Source organism: Giraffa tippelskirchi, chromosome X, assembly GCF_054371585.1.
Source record: "Giraffa tippelskirchi isolate mGirTip1 chromosome X, T2T-mGirTip1v1.2.pri, whole genome shotgun sequence".
Classification (NCBI taxonomy): domain Eukaryota; kingdom Metazoa; phylum Chordata; class Mammalia; order Artiodactyla; family Giraffidae; genus Giraffa; species Giraffa tippelskirchi.
In genome coordinates, this window is record NC_137289.1 from 85,782,662 (window position 1) to 85,799,065 (window position 16,404).

The window sequence follows — 16,404 nt, forward strand, 5'->3', positions numbered from 1 at the left end:
GAATACAGAGTTTCTATTTGGGTAATGAAAAGCTTTAGAGATGGATAGTGGTAATAGTTGTACAACACAGTGAATAATGCCCCTGAGTTATACACTTAAAATGGAAAAATTTTGTTATTTGTTTTTACTACAATAAATTTTTTTTCAAAATAAAAAAAGAAATTTAGTAATACAGGAGGCACAGCCTGTGCCCCACATCTCCTTTACCCCCATGTTTACGAACATTCAACTTGAACACAGTACTGAGAAACCCTAAACCACAATTCATAACGCTTGGCAGCAAATTTCTTTCAGTACTATCATAACAGCTGCCTCTGAGGCAGCTGTTACCTTTCCTCTCTCTCACTCTTCTACTTCTTTGGTTACAACTTTACCCTAACAACTTCTCTTTCCCACTCTGCCAGCATATTGAATGTTTCTCACCAGTAACTTCATCCAATCCACTTTCCCCTGTGAAAATCCTCTGCCTATATTTGTGCCCCTATCTTACTGACCAATCTATGGTCTAGAACAGGACTCTTTACACTATTCTACTTTAAGTCATACTTCCAACTTGACAAGACTTAATAGTCAATCTGAAAAATGGTAATTGACTCAGGCAACATTTTGCCTTTATCCTGGTTCATGGCTAAAATATGACTCTGAGCTCAATATTCTCATCTATAAGATAGAAATAGCAGCCTTTTCTTCCAAGATTTTTTTTGATTAAATAAGTTGTGGACTGTATCTATTAAAAGTGCATAATAGAACTGGTGAAACTTTAGTCACCTTCCCCTTCTCCATAACATGCTATTAAGGGAAAGTTGGGTACTGGGTGGGGTGGCCTGTAATTCTAACGTTTTGAGAATGACATCAGGGGTATAACCTTACCTTCAGACACACTAACATTCATGCTTCTGCCAAGTACCAGTAGTGAGCTAAAGAGAGGTTAGGTTTGCCTTATTATGGCAAAATTTCTGTTCTACACTAAATGCACTTGCATCCAGAAAAATTTCTTGTGAATAATTTTATAAATTAACTACTTTTGAAGCAATTGTTACATCTTTTGAGTGAAGCTGAATTTTCATATAATTTACACATTGAGTTTGCTAAGAATAAGACACATGTTATACTACAGTATTGAGAAAGTAGAATTACCCTTCTTGCAGACTGAGTCATTCATTTATACCTATATTCATTCAACATACATTATGTGCCTACTATGTCATCTCCTGGGGATACAGAGATGAATAAACCATAGTTCCTATTCTGAAGGATCTCAGAGTCTAATGAGGGAAACAGATAAGTAATTAAGTAATTACTAAATAGTGCACTAAGTGCTATGATTGAGGGAAATTGTAACAACAGGTACTTAATCCAGGCTGGTAGGAAGTGGCATCTGAATTGTCTTAGAACCTCATGGATGAGTGATAAAAATATATACTATTGCTATTATAATTATTATTTCTCTAGAACTGTAAATATGTGTATAAATTCATATGAAAAATTCTGGAAGGATCATACCAAACTCAAAAGTTTTATGCAATAATATTTTCTCCATGTGCCAGGTGCTTTTCTAGGCACTTAGGATAAATCACTGGACATGACAGACCAAGATCCCTGTCCAAAGCTGAGGCTTATATTTTATCAGGAGGAGACATACAATAAAAATTAAATGAGTAAAATATATATTATATGTTATAACATGATAAGTACTATGAAAGGAAAAAGAAAAAGTCTAGTAGAGATGAGGAGTCCTTGAGGAAAGGTATTCAGGTGGCAGAATTAAATAGGGTGATCATGGTTGACCTCATTGAGAAGGTGCAAGTTGTATAAAGACCTGAAATAGCTCAAGAAATTAACCAAGTGAATATCTGGGAACATAGTGTTCCAGACAAAGGGAAGAATTAGAGAAAGGTGCTAAATTGGAAGTGTGGTTGACATGGCACGTTGGAGAAATAGCAAGATCACTACTGCCAGAGTCAAATAAATCAGAGATAGAACAGAAGGCTAGAGAGCTGAGAGGAAAGGGAAGCCAGTTAGATGCTATCTTGTGAACTATTATAACAACTTTGGGTTTTAGTCTGAAAAACATTGCAGAAGTTTGCGAAGAGAAATGATGTGTTATTTAATGTTTTAATGTGATATAATTCAATGTTTTATCAATCTAGCTTCTGTGTGTAGAATAGGTTTGGGAAAACAGGCAAGGGTGGAAACAGGGAAAACCAATTAAGAGCTTTTGCAATAATCAAGTGAGAGATGATGTTGGTTCAAATTCCGGTGATGTGAGCTCAGGTGGAGGAATATGTTAGGTTTTTGGATACATTTTGAAGGTAGAACCAACTGGATTTCAAAGAATTTGGACATGGTTGGAAGAGAGGTGTTAAGAATGACTCCAAGCATTTGGGCTTGAATAACTGGGAGAATGAAGCTGCCATCAGCTAAGATGGAAAACTGTGGTTAGAAAAGATGGGGAGAGGATGATTAGCAGTTCAATTTTAAACATACTACCTGTGAGATGTCTACTTGATATTCAAGTGGAGAACATAAGTAGGAAGTTGGATATATGGATCTGGAGTTCAAGAGAGAGTTCTGGGCTGGAGTTAAAAATTTGAGAGTCATCGGCATACAGATGGTATCTAAAGCCTGAGACTGGATGAAAGCACCAAGCAAATGATTGTTCTAGTAAGAGAAGAAAAGAATGATTCAAGGAGTCATGGATCATTTCAATATTAATAGGTTGAGGGGAAGAGGAGGAAGTAGCAAAGGAAAACAAGAAAAACTGGGAGTGTTTGATATTCTAAAAGTTGTGTGACAGATGAAATCACATCTGGTTTAAATGGTTTCCCTGACTCTCATGTATGATTTCCTAAGAGCACCTAAACGAAATAGCAGCATTTATCCCATGTGGTCCTCTGTGTCCTCATCAATAAATGGGGGATAATATTGCCCACTCCTTAGGGTTTTTGTGAGCCTTGAATGAGGCAGTTTATTTGAACCTCAGTTCAGTTCAGTTCAGTCGCTCAGTCATGTCCGACTCTTTGCGACCCCATGAACCGCAGCACGCCAGGTCTCCCTGTTCATCATCAACTCCCGGAGTTTAACCAAACTCATGTCCATTGAGTCGGTGATGCCATCCAACCATCTCATCCTCTGTTGTCCCCTTCTCCTCCTGCCTTCATCTTTCCCAACATCAGGGTCTTTTCAAATGAGACAGCTTTTCACATCAGGTGGCCAAAATATTGGAGTTTCAACTTCAACATCAGTCCTTCCAATGAACACCCAGGACTGATCTCTTTTAGGATGGACTGGTTGGATCTCCTTGCAGTCCAGGGGACTCTCAAGAGTCTTATCCAACACCACAGTTCAAAAGCATCAATTCTTTGGCGCTCAGCTTTTTTTATAGTCCAACTCTCACATCCATACATGACCACTGGAAAAACAACAGCCTTGACTAGACGGACCTTTGTTGACAAAGTAATGTCTCTGCTTTTTAATATGCTATCCAGGTTGGTCATAACTTTCCTTCCAAGGAGTAAGCGTCTTTTAATTTCATGGCTGCAATCACCATCTGCAGTGATTTTGGAGCCCAAAAAAATAAAGTCAGCCACTGTTTCCACGGGTTCTCCATCTATTTGCCATGAAGTGATGGGACCGGATGCCGTGATATTAGTTTTCTGAATGTTGAGCTTTAAGCCAACTTTTTCACTCTCCTTTTTCACTTTCATCAAGAGGCCCTTTAGTTCTTCTTCACTTTCGGCCATAAGGGTGGTATCATCTGCGTATCTGAGGTTCTTGATATTTCTCCTGGCAATCTTGATTCCACCTTGTGCTTCCTCCAGCCCAGCGTTTCTCATGATGTACTCTGCATATAAGTAAAGTAAGCAGGGTGACAATATACAGCCTTGACGTACTCTTTTTCCTATTTGGAACCAGTCTGTTGTTCCATGTCCAGTTCTAACTGTTGCTTCCTGACGTGCATACAGGTTTCTCAAGAGGCAGGTCAGGTGGTCTGGTATTCCCATCTCTTTCAGAATTTTCCACAGTTTATTGTGATCCACACAGTCAAAGGCTTTGGCATAATCAATAAAGCAGAAGTAGATGTTTTTCTGGTACTCTCTTGCTTTTTTGATGATCCAGCAGATGTTGGCAATTTGATCTCTGGCTCCTCTGCCTTTTCTAAAACCCGCTTGAACATCTGGAAGTTCATGGTTCACGTATTGCTGAAGCCTGGTTTGAAGAATTTTAAGCATTACTTCACTAGCATGTGAGATGAGTGCAATTGTGCAGTAGTTTGAGCATTCTTTGGTATTACCTTTCTTTAGGATTGGGATGAAAATTGACCTTTTCCAGTCCTGTGGCCACTGCTGAGTTTTCCAAATTTGCTGACATATTTAGCGCAGCACTTCCACAGCATCATCTTTTAGGATTTGAAATAGCTCAATTGGAGTTCCATCACCTCCACTAGCTTTGTTCATAGTGACACTTCCTAAGGCCCACTTGACTTCACATTCCAGGATATCTGGCTCTAGGTGAGTGATCACACCATTGTGATTATCTGGGTCATGAAGATCTTTTTTGTACAGTTCTTCTGTGTATTCTTGCTACCTCTTCTTAATATCTTCTGCTTCTGTTAGGTCCATGCCATTTCTGTCCTTTATTGAGCCCATCTTTGCATGAAATGTTTCCTTGGTATCTTTAATTTTCTTGAAGAGATCTCTAGTCTTTCCTATTCTATTGTTTTCCTCTATTTCTTTGTATTGATCACTGAGGAAGTCTTTCTTATCTCTCCTTGCGGTGGCAGGAGCTTCGCAGAGCTGGTGTGGCAGCGGTCTCTTCCTCCTCGTTTCCGTGCCTCCGGGACCATGACGGTGCAGGCAGCTGGCAGCTGGGTCCAGTTTTTCAGTTGGATTTGCAAACGCCCAAGCTCAGGGGTGGCGAGCTCAGGGGCAGCAGCTGAGAGGAGCTACCCCACGTTAAAGGTAAGGAGCAGCGGCTGCACTTTGCTGGAGCAGCTGTGAAGAGATACCCCAAGTCCAAGGTAAGAGAAACCCAAGTAAGACGGTAGGCGCTGAGAGAAGGCATCAGAGGGCAGACAGACTGAAACCACAATCAAAGACAACTAGCCAATCTCATCACACAGACCAGAGCTTGTCTAACTCAATGAAACTAAGCCATCCTGTGTGGGGCCACCCAAGATGGACAGGTCATGGTGGAGAGTTCTGACAGAATATGGTCCACTGGAGAAATGTCTCTTTAGTTCTTTGGCCCATTTTTTCATTGGGTCGTTTATTTTTCTGGAATTCAGCTACAGGAGTTGCTTGTATATTTTTGAGATTAACTGTTTGTCTGTTGCTTCATTTGCTATCATTTTCTCCCATTCTAAAGGCTGTCTTTTCACCTTGCTTATAGTTTCCTTTGTTGTGCAAAAGCTTTTAATTCTGATTAGGTCCATTTGTTTATTTTTGCTGTTATTTCCAATATTCTGGGAGGTGGGTCATGGAGGATCCTGCTGTGATTTATGTCGGAGAGTGTTTTGCCTATGTTTTCCTCTAGGAGTTTTATAGTTTCTGGTCTTACGTTTAGATCTTTAATCTATTTTGAGTTTATTTTTGTGTATGGTGTTAGGAAGTGTTCTAGTTTCATTCTTTTACAAGTGGTTGACCAGTTTTCCCAGCACCACTTGTTAAAGAGATTGTCTTTTCTCCATTGTATATTCTTGCCTCCTTTGTCAAAGATAAGGTGTCCATAGGTGCGTTGATTTATCTCTGGGCTTTCTATTTTGTTCCATTGATCTATATTTCTATCTTTGTGCCAGTACCATACTATCTTGATGACTGTGGCTTTGTAGTAGAGCCTGAAGTCAGGCAGGTTGATTCCTCCAGTTCCATTCTTCATTCTCAAGATTGCTTTGGCTATTCGAGGTTTATTATATTTCCATACAAATTGTGAAATGATTTGTTCTAGTTCTGTGAAAAATACCGTTGGTAGCTTGATAGGGATTGCATTGAATCTATAGATTGCTTTGGGTAGTATACTCATTTTCACTATATTAATTCTTCCAATCCATGAACACGGTATATTTCTCCATCTGTTTGTGTCCTCTTTGATTTCTTTCATCAGTGTTTCATAGTTTTCTGTATATAAGTCTTTTGTTTCTGTAAGTAGATATATTCCTAAGTATTTTATTCTTTTTGTTGCAATGGTGAATGGTATTGTTTCCTTACTTTCTCTTTCTGTTTTCTCATTACTGGTGTATAGGAATGCAAGGGATTTCTGTGTGTTAATTTTATATCTTGCAACTTTACTATATTCACTGATTAGCTCTAGTAATTTTGTGGTAGAATCTTTAGGGTTTTCTACGTAGAGGATCATGTCATCTGCAAAGAGGGAGAGTTTTACTTCTTCTTGTCCTATCTGTATTCCTTTTTTTTTTTAAATAAATTTATTTATTTTAGTTGGGGGCTAATTACTTTACAATATTGTAGTGGTTTTTGCCATACATTCACATGAATCAGCCATGGGTTTACATGTGTTCCCCATCCTGAAACCCCCTCCCACCTACCTCCCCATCCCATCCCTCTGGATCATCCCATTGCACCAGCCCTGAGCATTTGTCTCATGCATCGAACCTGGAATGGTGTTCTGTTTCACATATGATAATATACATGTTTCAATGCTATTCTCTCAGAATGTCCCACCCTCACCTTCTCCCTCAGAGTCCATAAGACTGTTCTATGTATCTGTGTCTCTTATTCTGTCTCGTGTATAGGGTTATCATTACCATCTTTCTTTCTTTTTTTTTTTTTAATAAATTTATTTATTTTAGTTGGGGGCTAATTACTTTACAATATTGTAATAGTTTTTGCCATACATTGACATGAATCAGCCATGGGTTTACATGTGTTCCCCTTCCTGGACCCCCCACCCACCTCCCTCCCCATCCCATCCTTCTGGATCATCCCATTGCCCCGGCCCTGAGCCCTTGTCACATGCATCGAACATGGAATGGTGTTCTGTTTCACATATGATAATATACATGTTTCAATGCTATTCTCCCAGAACGTCCCACCCTCACCTTCTCCCTCAGAGTCCATAAAATTGTTCCATGCATCTGTGTCTCTTATTCTGTCTCGCATATAGGGTTATCGTTACCATCTTTCAAATTCCGTATATATGCATTAGTATACTGTATTGGTGTTTTTCTTTCTGGCTTAATTCACTCTGTATAATGGGCTCCAGTTTCATCCATCTCAGTAGAACTGATTCAAATGTATTCTTTTTAATGGCTGAGTAATATCCCATTGTGTATATGTACCACAGCTTCCTTATCCATTCGTCTGCTGATGGACATCTAGGTTGCTTCCATGTCCTGGCTATTGTAAACAGTACTGCGATGAACATTGGGGTTCTTTTCCTATCTGTATTCCTATTTTTTCTTTTTCAGCTCTGATTGCTGTGGCCAAAACTTCCAAAACTATGTTGAATAGTAGTGGTGAAAGTGGGAACCCTTGCCTTGTTCCTGACTTTAAGGGAAATGCTTTCAATTTTTCACCATTGAGGGTAATGTTTGCTGTGGGTTTGTCATATATAGCTTTTATTATGTTGAGGTATGTTCCTTCTATTCCTGCTCTCTGGAGGGTTTTTATCATAAATGAATGTTGGATTTTGTCAAAGGCTTTTTCTGCATCTATTGACATAATCATATGGTTTTTATCTTTCAATTTGTTAATGTGGTGTATTACATTGATTGATTTGCAGATGTCAAAGAACCCTTGCATTCCTGGGATAAAGCCCACTTGGTCATGATGTATGATCTTTTTAATATGATGTTGGATTCCGTTTGCTAGAATTTTATTAAGGATTTTTGCATCTATGTTCATCAGTGATATTGGCCTGTAGTTTTCTTTTTTTGTGGCTTCTTTGTCTGGTTTTGGAATTAGGGTGATGGTGGCCTCATAGAATGAGTTTGGAAGCTTACCAGTTTCTGCAATTTTCTGGAAGAGTTTGAGTAGGATAGGTGTTAGCTCTTCTCTAAATTTTTGGTAGAATTCAGCTGTGAAGCTGTCTGGTCCTGAACTTTTGTTTGCTGGAAGATTTCTGATTACAGTTTTGATTTCTGTGCTTGTGATGGGTCTGTTAAGATCTTCTATTTCTTCCTGGTTGAGTTTTGGAAAGTTATACTTTTCTAAGAATTTGTCCATTTCTTCCAAGTTGTCCATTTTATTGGCATATAGCTGTTGGTAGAAGTCTCTTATGATCCTCTGTATTTCTGTGTAGTCTGTCGTGATCTTTCCATTTTCATTTCTAATTTTGTTGATGATTCTTCTCCCTTTGTTTCTTGATGAGTCTGGCTAATGGTTTGTCAGTTTTGTTTATCTTCTCGAAAAACCAGCTTTTAGTTTTGTTGATTTTTGCTCTGGTCTCTTTTTGTTTCTTTTGCATTTATTTCTGCCCTAATTTTTAAGATTTCTTTCCTTCTACTAGCCCTGGGGTTCTTCATTTCTTCCTTCTCAAGTTGCTTTAGGTGTAGAGTTAGGTTATTTATTTGTCTTTTTTCTTGTTTTTTGAGGTGAGCCTGTATTGCTATGAATCTTCCCCTTAGCACTGCTTTTACAGTGTCTCATAGGTTTTGGGTTGTTGTGTTTTCATTTTCATTCATTTCTATGCAAATTTGATTTCTTTTTTGATTTCTTCTGTGATTTGTTGGTTATTCAGAAGCGTGCTGTTTAGCCAGAAGACATACAGATGGCTAACAAACACATGAAAAGATACTCAACATCACTCATTATTAGAGAAATGCAAATCAAAACCACAATGAGGTACCTTTTCACGCCAGTCAGAATGGCTGCTATCCAAAAGTCTACAAGCAATAAATGCTGGAGAGGGTGTGAAGAAAAAGGAACTCTCTTACACTGTTGGTGGGAATGCAAACTAGTACAGCCACTATGGAGAACAGTGTGGAGATTCCTTAAAAAACTGGGAATAGAACTGCCATACGACCCAGCAATCCCACTGCTGGGCATACACACCGAGGAAACCAGAAATGAAAGAGGCACGTGTACCCCAATGTTCATTGCAGCACTGTTTACAATAGCCAGGACATGGAAGCAACCTAGATGTCCATCATCAAACGAATGGATAAGGAAGCTGTGGTACATATACACAATGGGATATTATTACTCAGCCATTAAAAAGAATACATTTGAATCAGTTCTATTGAGATGGATGAAACTTGAGCCCATTATACAGAGTGAAGTAAGCCAGAAAGAAAAACACCAATACAGTATACTAATGCATATATACGGAATTTGAAAGATGGTAATGATAACCCTATATGTGAGACAGAATAAGAGACACAGATACATAGAACAGTCTTATGGACTCTGAGGGAGAAGGTGAGGGTGGGACATTCTGGGAGAATAGCATCGAAACATGTATATTATCATATGTGGGACAGAACACCATTCCAGGTTCGATGCATGAAATAAATGCTCAGGGCTGGGGCAATGGGATGACCCAGAGGGATGGGATGGGGAGGGAAGTGGGAAGGGGTTTCAGGATGGGGAACACATGTAAACCCATGGCTGATTCATGTGAATGTATGGCAAAAACCACTACAATATTGTAAAGTAATTAGCACCCAACTAAAACAAATAAATTTATTTTTAAAAAAAGAATATGGTCTACTGGAGAAGGGAATGGCAAATCTCTTCAGTATTCTTGCCTTGAGAACCCCATGAACAGTATGAAAAGGCAAAAAGATAGGATGCTGGAAGATGAACTCCCCCGGTCGGTAGGTGCCCAATATGCTACTGGAGATCAGTGGAGAAATAACTCCAGAAAGAATGAAGGGATGGAGCCAAAGCAAAAACAACACTCAGTTTTCGATGTGACTGGAGATAGAAGCAAGGACCGATGCTGTAAAGAGCAATATTGCATATGAACCTGGAATGTTAGGTCCATGAATCAAGGCAAATTGGAAGTGGTCAAACAGGAGATGGCAAGAGTGAATGTCAACATTCTAGGAATCAGTGTACTAAGATGGACTAGAATTGGTGGATTTAACTCAGATGACAATTATATCTACTACTGTGGGCAGGAATCCCCTAGAAGAACCTCAGTAGTGCTTAATTAATATTACCTATTGTAGCCCTATCTTCCCATTTGATTGAATGCCTTGAAGGATCCAAGATCTTACTCATCTTGATATCTTATTTCCTCTTTTCCTTCTTCCTTCCTTGCGTCTTGGCCATGAACCCCTAGTAGTTTCTAGCACAGAGGGCACTTAATAAATTATTTTTAAACAAAAAATGTTTACCACCCCTTAATTATTCCAATATCCTCCTACACAACTAATTTCATCTCTTCATCATTTTGATTGCTTTAATATCTACATTGATGTGTTTCTACTATGTACCTTTGTATGCTAGTCTGGTCAACCCTTTGGATCTCAAATGTGAGTAATTAATGCACTTTTTAAAAAATATACCGTGTTCATGGATTGGAAGAATTAATATAGTGAAAATGAGCATACTACCCAAAGCAATCTATAGATTCAATGCAATCCCTATCAAGCTACCAATGGCATTTTTCACAGAACTAGAACAAATCATCTCACAATTTGTATGGAAATATAAGAAACCTCGAATAGCCAAAGCAATCTTGAGGAAGAAGAATGGAACTGGAGGAATCAACCTGCCTGACTTCAGGCTCTATTACAAAGCCACAGTCATCAAGAGAGTATGGTACTGGCACAAAGATAGAAATATAGATCAATGGAACAAAATAGAAAGCCCAGAGATAAACCCACGCACATATGGACACCTTATCTTCGACGAAGGAGGCAAGAATATACAATGGAGAAAAGACAATCTCTTTAACAAGTGGTGCTGGGAAAACTGGTCAACCACTTGTAAAAGAATGAAACTAGAACACTTCCTAACACCGTACACAAAAATAAACTCAAAATGGATTAAAGATCTAAACGTAAGACCAGAAACTATAAAACTCCTAGAGGAAAACATAGGCAAAACACTCTCTGACATAAATCACAGCAGGATCCTCCATGACCCACCTCCCAGAATATTGGAAATAAAAGCAAAAATAAACAAATGGGACCTAATTAAAATTAAAAGCTTTTGCACAACAAAGGAAACTATAAGCAAGGTGAAAAGACAGCCTTCAGAATGGGAGAAAATAATAGCAAATGAAGCAACAGACAAACAATTAATCTCAAAAATATACAAGCAACTTCTGCAGCTGAATTCCAGAAAAATAAACGACCCAATCAAAAAATGGGCCAAAGAACTAAACAGACATTTCTCCAAAGAAGACATACAGATGGCTAACAAATACATGAAAAGATGCTCAACATCACTCATTATTAGAGAAATGCAAATCAAACCCTCAATGAGGTACCATTTCACACCAGTCAGAATGGCTGCTATCCAAAAGTCTACAAGCAATAAATGCTGGAGAGGGTGTGGAGAAAAGGGAACCCTCTTACACTGTTGGTGGGAATGCAAACTAGTACAGCCACTATGGAGAACAGTGTGGAGATTCCTTAAAAAACTGGGAATAGAACTGCCATATGACCCAGCAATCCCACTGCTGGGCATATACACCGAGGAAACCAGAATTGAAAGAGACACGTGTACCCCAATGTTCATCGCAGCACTGTTTACAATAGCCAGGACATGGAAGCAACCTAGATGTCCATCAGCAGACGAATGGATAAGGAATCTGTGGTACATATACACAATGGAATATTACTCAGCCATTAAAAAAAATACATTTGAATCCGTTCTACTGAGATGGATGAAACTGGAGCCCATTATACAGAGTGAAGTAAGCCAGAAAGAAAAACAACAATACAGTATACTAATGCATATATATGGAATTTGAAAGATGGTAACGATAACCCTATATGTGAGTCAGAATAAGAGACACAGATGCATGGAACAATTTTATGGACTCTGAGGGAGAAGGTGAGGGTGGGACGTTCTGGGGGAATAGCATTGAAACATGTATATTATCGTATGTGAAACAGAACACCATTCTATGTTCGATGCATGAGACAAGGGCTCAGGGCCGGGGCAATGGGATGACCCAGAGGGATGGGATGGGGAGGGAGGTGGGTGGGGGGTCCAGGAAGGGGAACACATGTAAACCCATGGCTGATTCATGTCAATGTATGGCAAAAACTATTACAATATTGTAAAGTAATTAGCCTCCAACTAAAATAAATAAATTTATTAAAAAAAAATAAAATAAAATAAAATAAAATAAAAAAATAAAAACCACAGCAAATTCCAATATATTCCTAAAAATAAGTAAAAGTTGAGTAAATAAATCAAGGAGGGAGTGATCAACTGCATAAAACGCTGCTGATAGGTCAAGTAAGATGGGGAATGAGAATTTGCCACAAGATTTAGCACATTTTTTTAAATGGATGAAACGAAGTCTTCCAACAGAGGGAATAGTATAACTGTGAGAGAATGTACAGTGATTTCAGGCAACTGCAAATAATTCAAGATAACTAAAGCTTAGGGATATAGCAGAAACTAGAGAGCAACATAGCTGGATGGATACACACAGGCTAGATCACAATGTCATGCTAAAAATTTTGGATTTATGTTAAAGGTTACAAGAATTCACAAGATAGTTTTAAGTTGGGGAGTAACACAGCCAAACATTTTTAAAATCAATATGAAAGCAGTATGAAAAATGGAAAACAAATCTGAAGGCAAGGAGATCAGTTAAGAGGCTATTACTATAGCCCAGGGAGAAACTGAGACAATGGCAGTGGGATCAAAATGAGAGGATGGAGTAGATAATTATGAATTAGTAGGACTTAATGGCAATTTTAAAATTCAGGAAGGAGGTATTAGAGAGGAATGAGTCAAGGATTATTTAGGTTCTGGCTTGGACAAGTAGGTTAGGCTAACCATTCACAGAGAGAACACTGGACAAAGAGTAAGTTTGGCAGTAAAAAAAAATTCACACATAAAGAAGTTTAGAAAGCCATCTAGTATCTTGGACCTATACACTGTATCACATATACTTTCTCATTTAATCTTGTTAATTAGGGAGATGAGAAGCAGGCTCATAGAGATTAAGTAATTTACCCAAGCTTACACAGCCAGGATGTGAGAGTGTAGACTAGAACCCAAGCTCATTGTTCTCCCACTTCTTCAAATCTACTATGCCAAAGATTTTGAGACAAGGAGAAGGAGCACTTTAAAAATGAGGAAAGGTGAGCAGGTGCAAATAGAAGGGGGTTCTCAGCTTTTGAGATCAGGTTTCCCAAATATCTTTTTCTGTAAGTCTTCTTGGATGGAAGATAGAGACAATAAAAATGTTTATCAGCAACAAATTTAGTTTATTAAATTGAATAGTACATAATGTAAAGTAAGGAAGACAACAACTTGGTATTTTTTCCACAGCCTCTCAGTGTCTTCTTGGCTTATTTTAATCATCCTAAGGTTGTCCCCAATAACTATCAATGAACACAGGAATAGTGCTGAATGGCTCAGGCTCTAGTAGTTCTCACAGTCTACAGAGGAAGATAAACACATAATTATAACACAAAGTAACCATAAAATCTAGAGACAGTATTTTAAAAATAAACTTTATCTTGGAATAATTTCATATTCACAGAAGAGCTGTTTCAAAGATAGCACAGAGAACTATTAGCCCATAAAGTGATAACATTTTACACCACATCTTTCAAAATTGAGAAAATGACATTCATACATTACTGTTAACTAAACCCTAGACTTTGGATTTCACCAGCTTTTCATTTATATCACTTTTCTCTTCTAGGAGCCAATCTGGTGTTCCCTGTTGCACTTTCAATTGTTATGATTACTTAGCTTCCTCTGATTTGTGGTAGTTTCTGTCTTCCTAGTTCTTCTGAAAATATAAATATTTTAAAACATTGCATATAATATACAGTAAGTCCCTTACATACAGATGAGTTCCATTCCAAGAGTGTGTTCCTAAGTCCAATTTGTTCATAAGTCCAACAAGCTTAGCCTACATACCCAACTAACACAATATAGCACCATTCTGTAGTAGGTTTATACTTTTCTCACAAATAATACATAAAAAACAGATACAAAAAGAAAACATTTTAAATCTTACAGTGCAGTATCCTTTGGTACTGTACATATACTATACAGTAATACAGTACAACAGCTGACATATATGGACTGACACCATGTGAACAGGCAAGGAGAGTTACTGACTGGAGAAGGGAAAGGAGGTGGGAGATGGTAGAGCTAAAGTGAGTGAAGTCGCTCAGTCATGTCCGACTCTGCGACCCCCTGGACTGTAGCCTACCATGCTCCTCGTCCATGGGATTTTCCAGGCAAGAGTACTGGAGTGGGTTGCCATTGCCTTCTCCAAGAGCTAAAGGATCACCAGCAATAGGATATGGAGGGCAAGCTGCAATTTCACACACACCTGACATTAATGCTCAGGTTCTAGTTCCTTACTGGTTTCAATTCTATCTACCCTCTTGAAGAAAAAAAAAATGATCCAGTGATGTCTGGGTAGTAGCTCTTGTTTTCTTGTCATAGATGACACAGTAGCACTGGATTGCATTCTGAACAGCTGCTACAACCCTTGTGTACCATTCTATGTTCAGGTCCTATGCCTCAAAAATTAATGGTGCCTCTTCAAGTAAAGAAAATCCCCTTGCCATTTCCTGTATCATTTATCTCTTTGTTTCTTCAATTACTTCTTCCTCTTGTCTCTCTCTGTCATTTCTCTGGGCCTTCAATTCCATCAGTTCTTCATTAGTAAGCTCCTCATGTTGAACAGCAAGAAGTTCAATGAAGTCATCTTGCAGATTTAGTTTCAGCTTCTCACTGAGAGTCATTAAGTTGCTGAAGGCCTCTTTGGATTCCTTATCCACCTTTTCAAATCCACAAAAATCATCCAAAAATGCGGACAAAGATTCTTCCAAACCCCATTCATGATGATGGCCATAATCTCACACCAAGCAAAAATAGCCTTGCAGATGTTATAGTCCTTCAAAAATTGTCACAAGGTTGTTTCTGATTTGTTATTTGCCTTTACTGCCTGATGAAAAGTGTGATCTAAATAATATTTCTTGAAAGTTGCTCTGACTCCCTGGTCCATAGGTTGGATGAGTGATGTAGTATTCGGTGGCAGATGCACTACTTTGACACTGGGATGAAAGTTGTCCATGAATGGGGGGGTGGCCCAGAGCACTGTTGAGCAGCAAAAAGAATGTTGAACAGGATGTCCTTCACAAAGCAATATTTCTCTACCTATGGGATAAAGTGGTGGAAAAATCAGTCCTGGAAAATGGCCTGTGTAACCCACACCTTGGGGTTACTCTTCCACACAACAGGAAGAGAGCCCTTGGCTATGTTTTTAAGGGCTCTTGGGTTCTCTGAATGATAAACTATGAGAGGCTTTAGCTTCATATCACCAGAAGCATTGCCACCAAACAACAGCCTGGCATCAACTTTTCCTCCTTACTGATATAACTTTGATCTGGCATCCTCTTCCAGTACAGTTTTGTCTCATTCACATTAAACACCTGCTTAGAATCCCACTTCTGGGCCTATACCTTGAGGAAACCAGAATTGAAAAAGATGCATGTACCCCAGTGTTTGTTGCACCACTATTTACAATAGCTATGACATGGAAGCAACCTAGATGTCCATTGACAGACGAATGGATAAGGAAGTTGTGGTACATATACACAATGGAATATTACTCAGTTTATGAAAAGGAATGCATTTGAGTCAGTTCTAATGAATTGGATGAACCTGGAGCCTATTATACAGAGTGAAGTAAGTCAGAAAGACAAATACTGTATATTAACAAATACATATGGAATTTAGAAAGATAGTACTGATGATCCTACAGGCAGGACAGCAAAGGAGACACAGACATAAAGAACAGACTTTTGGACTCAGTAGGATAAGGCAAGGGTGGGATGATTTGAGAGAATAGCATTGAAACATGTGCATTACCATATGTAAAATAGAGGACCAGTGTGAGTTCAATTCATGAAGCAGGGCACCCAAAGCTGGTGCTCTGTGACAACCTAGAGGGATAGGGTGGGGAGGGCAGTAGGAGGGGGGTTCAGGATGTGGGGGACACATGTGTACCTATGGCCAATTCATGTTGATGTATGGTAAAAATCATCACAATATTGTAAATATGGTAAAAATCATCACAATATTGTAAAATAATTATCTTCCAATTAAAATAAATAAATTAATTAAGAAAAACATGCTCAAGGAAGTATGCACCTTCAGAAATAATTTCTCACTGTTTCAGGAAATTCCAGGGCAGCTACCATATCTGCATTCACTGCCTCGCCACTTACTTTTATGTTATGAATGCCGACTCTGGCCTTGAACCAATGAAACCAGCCAT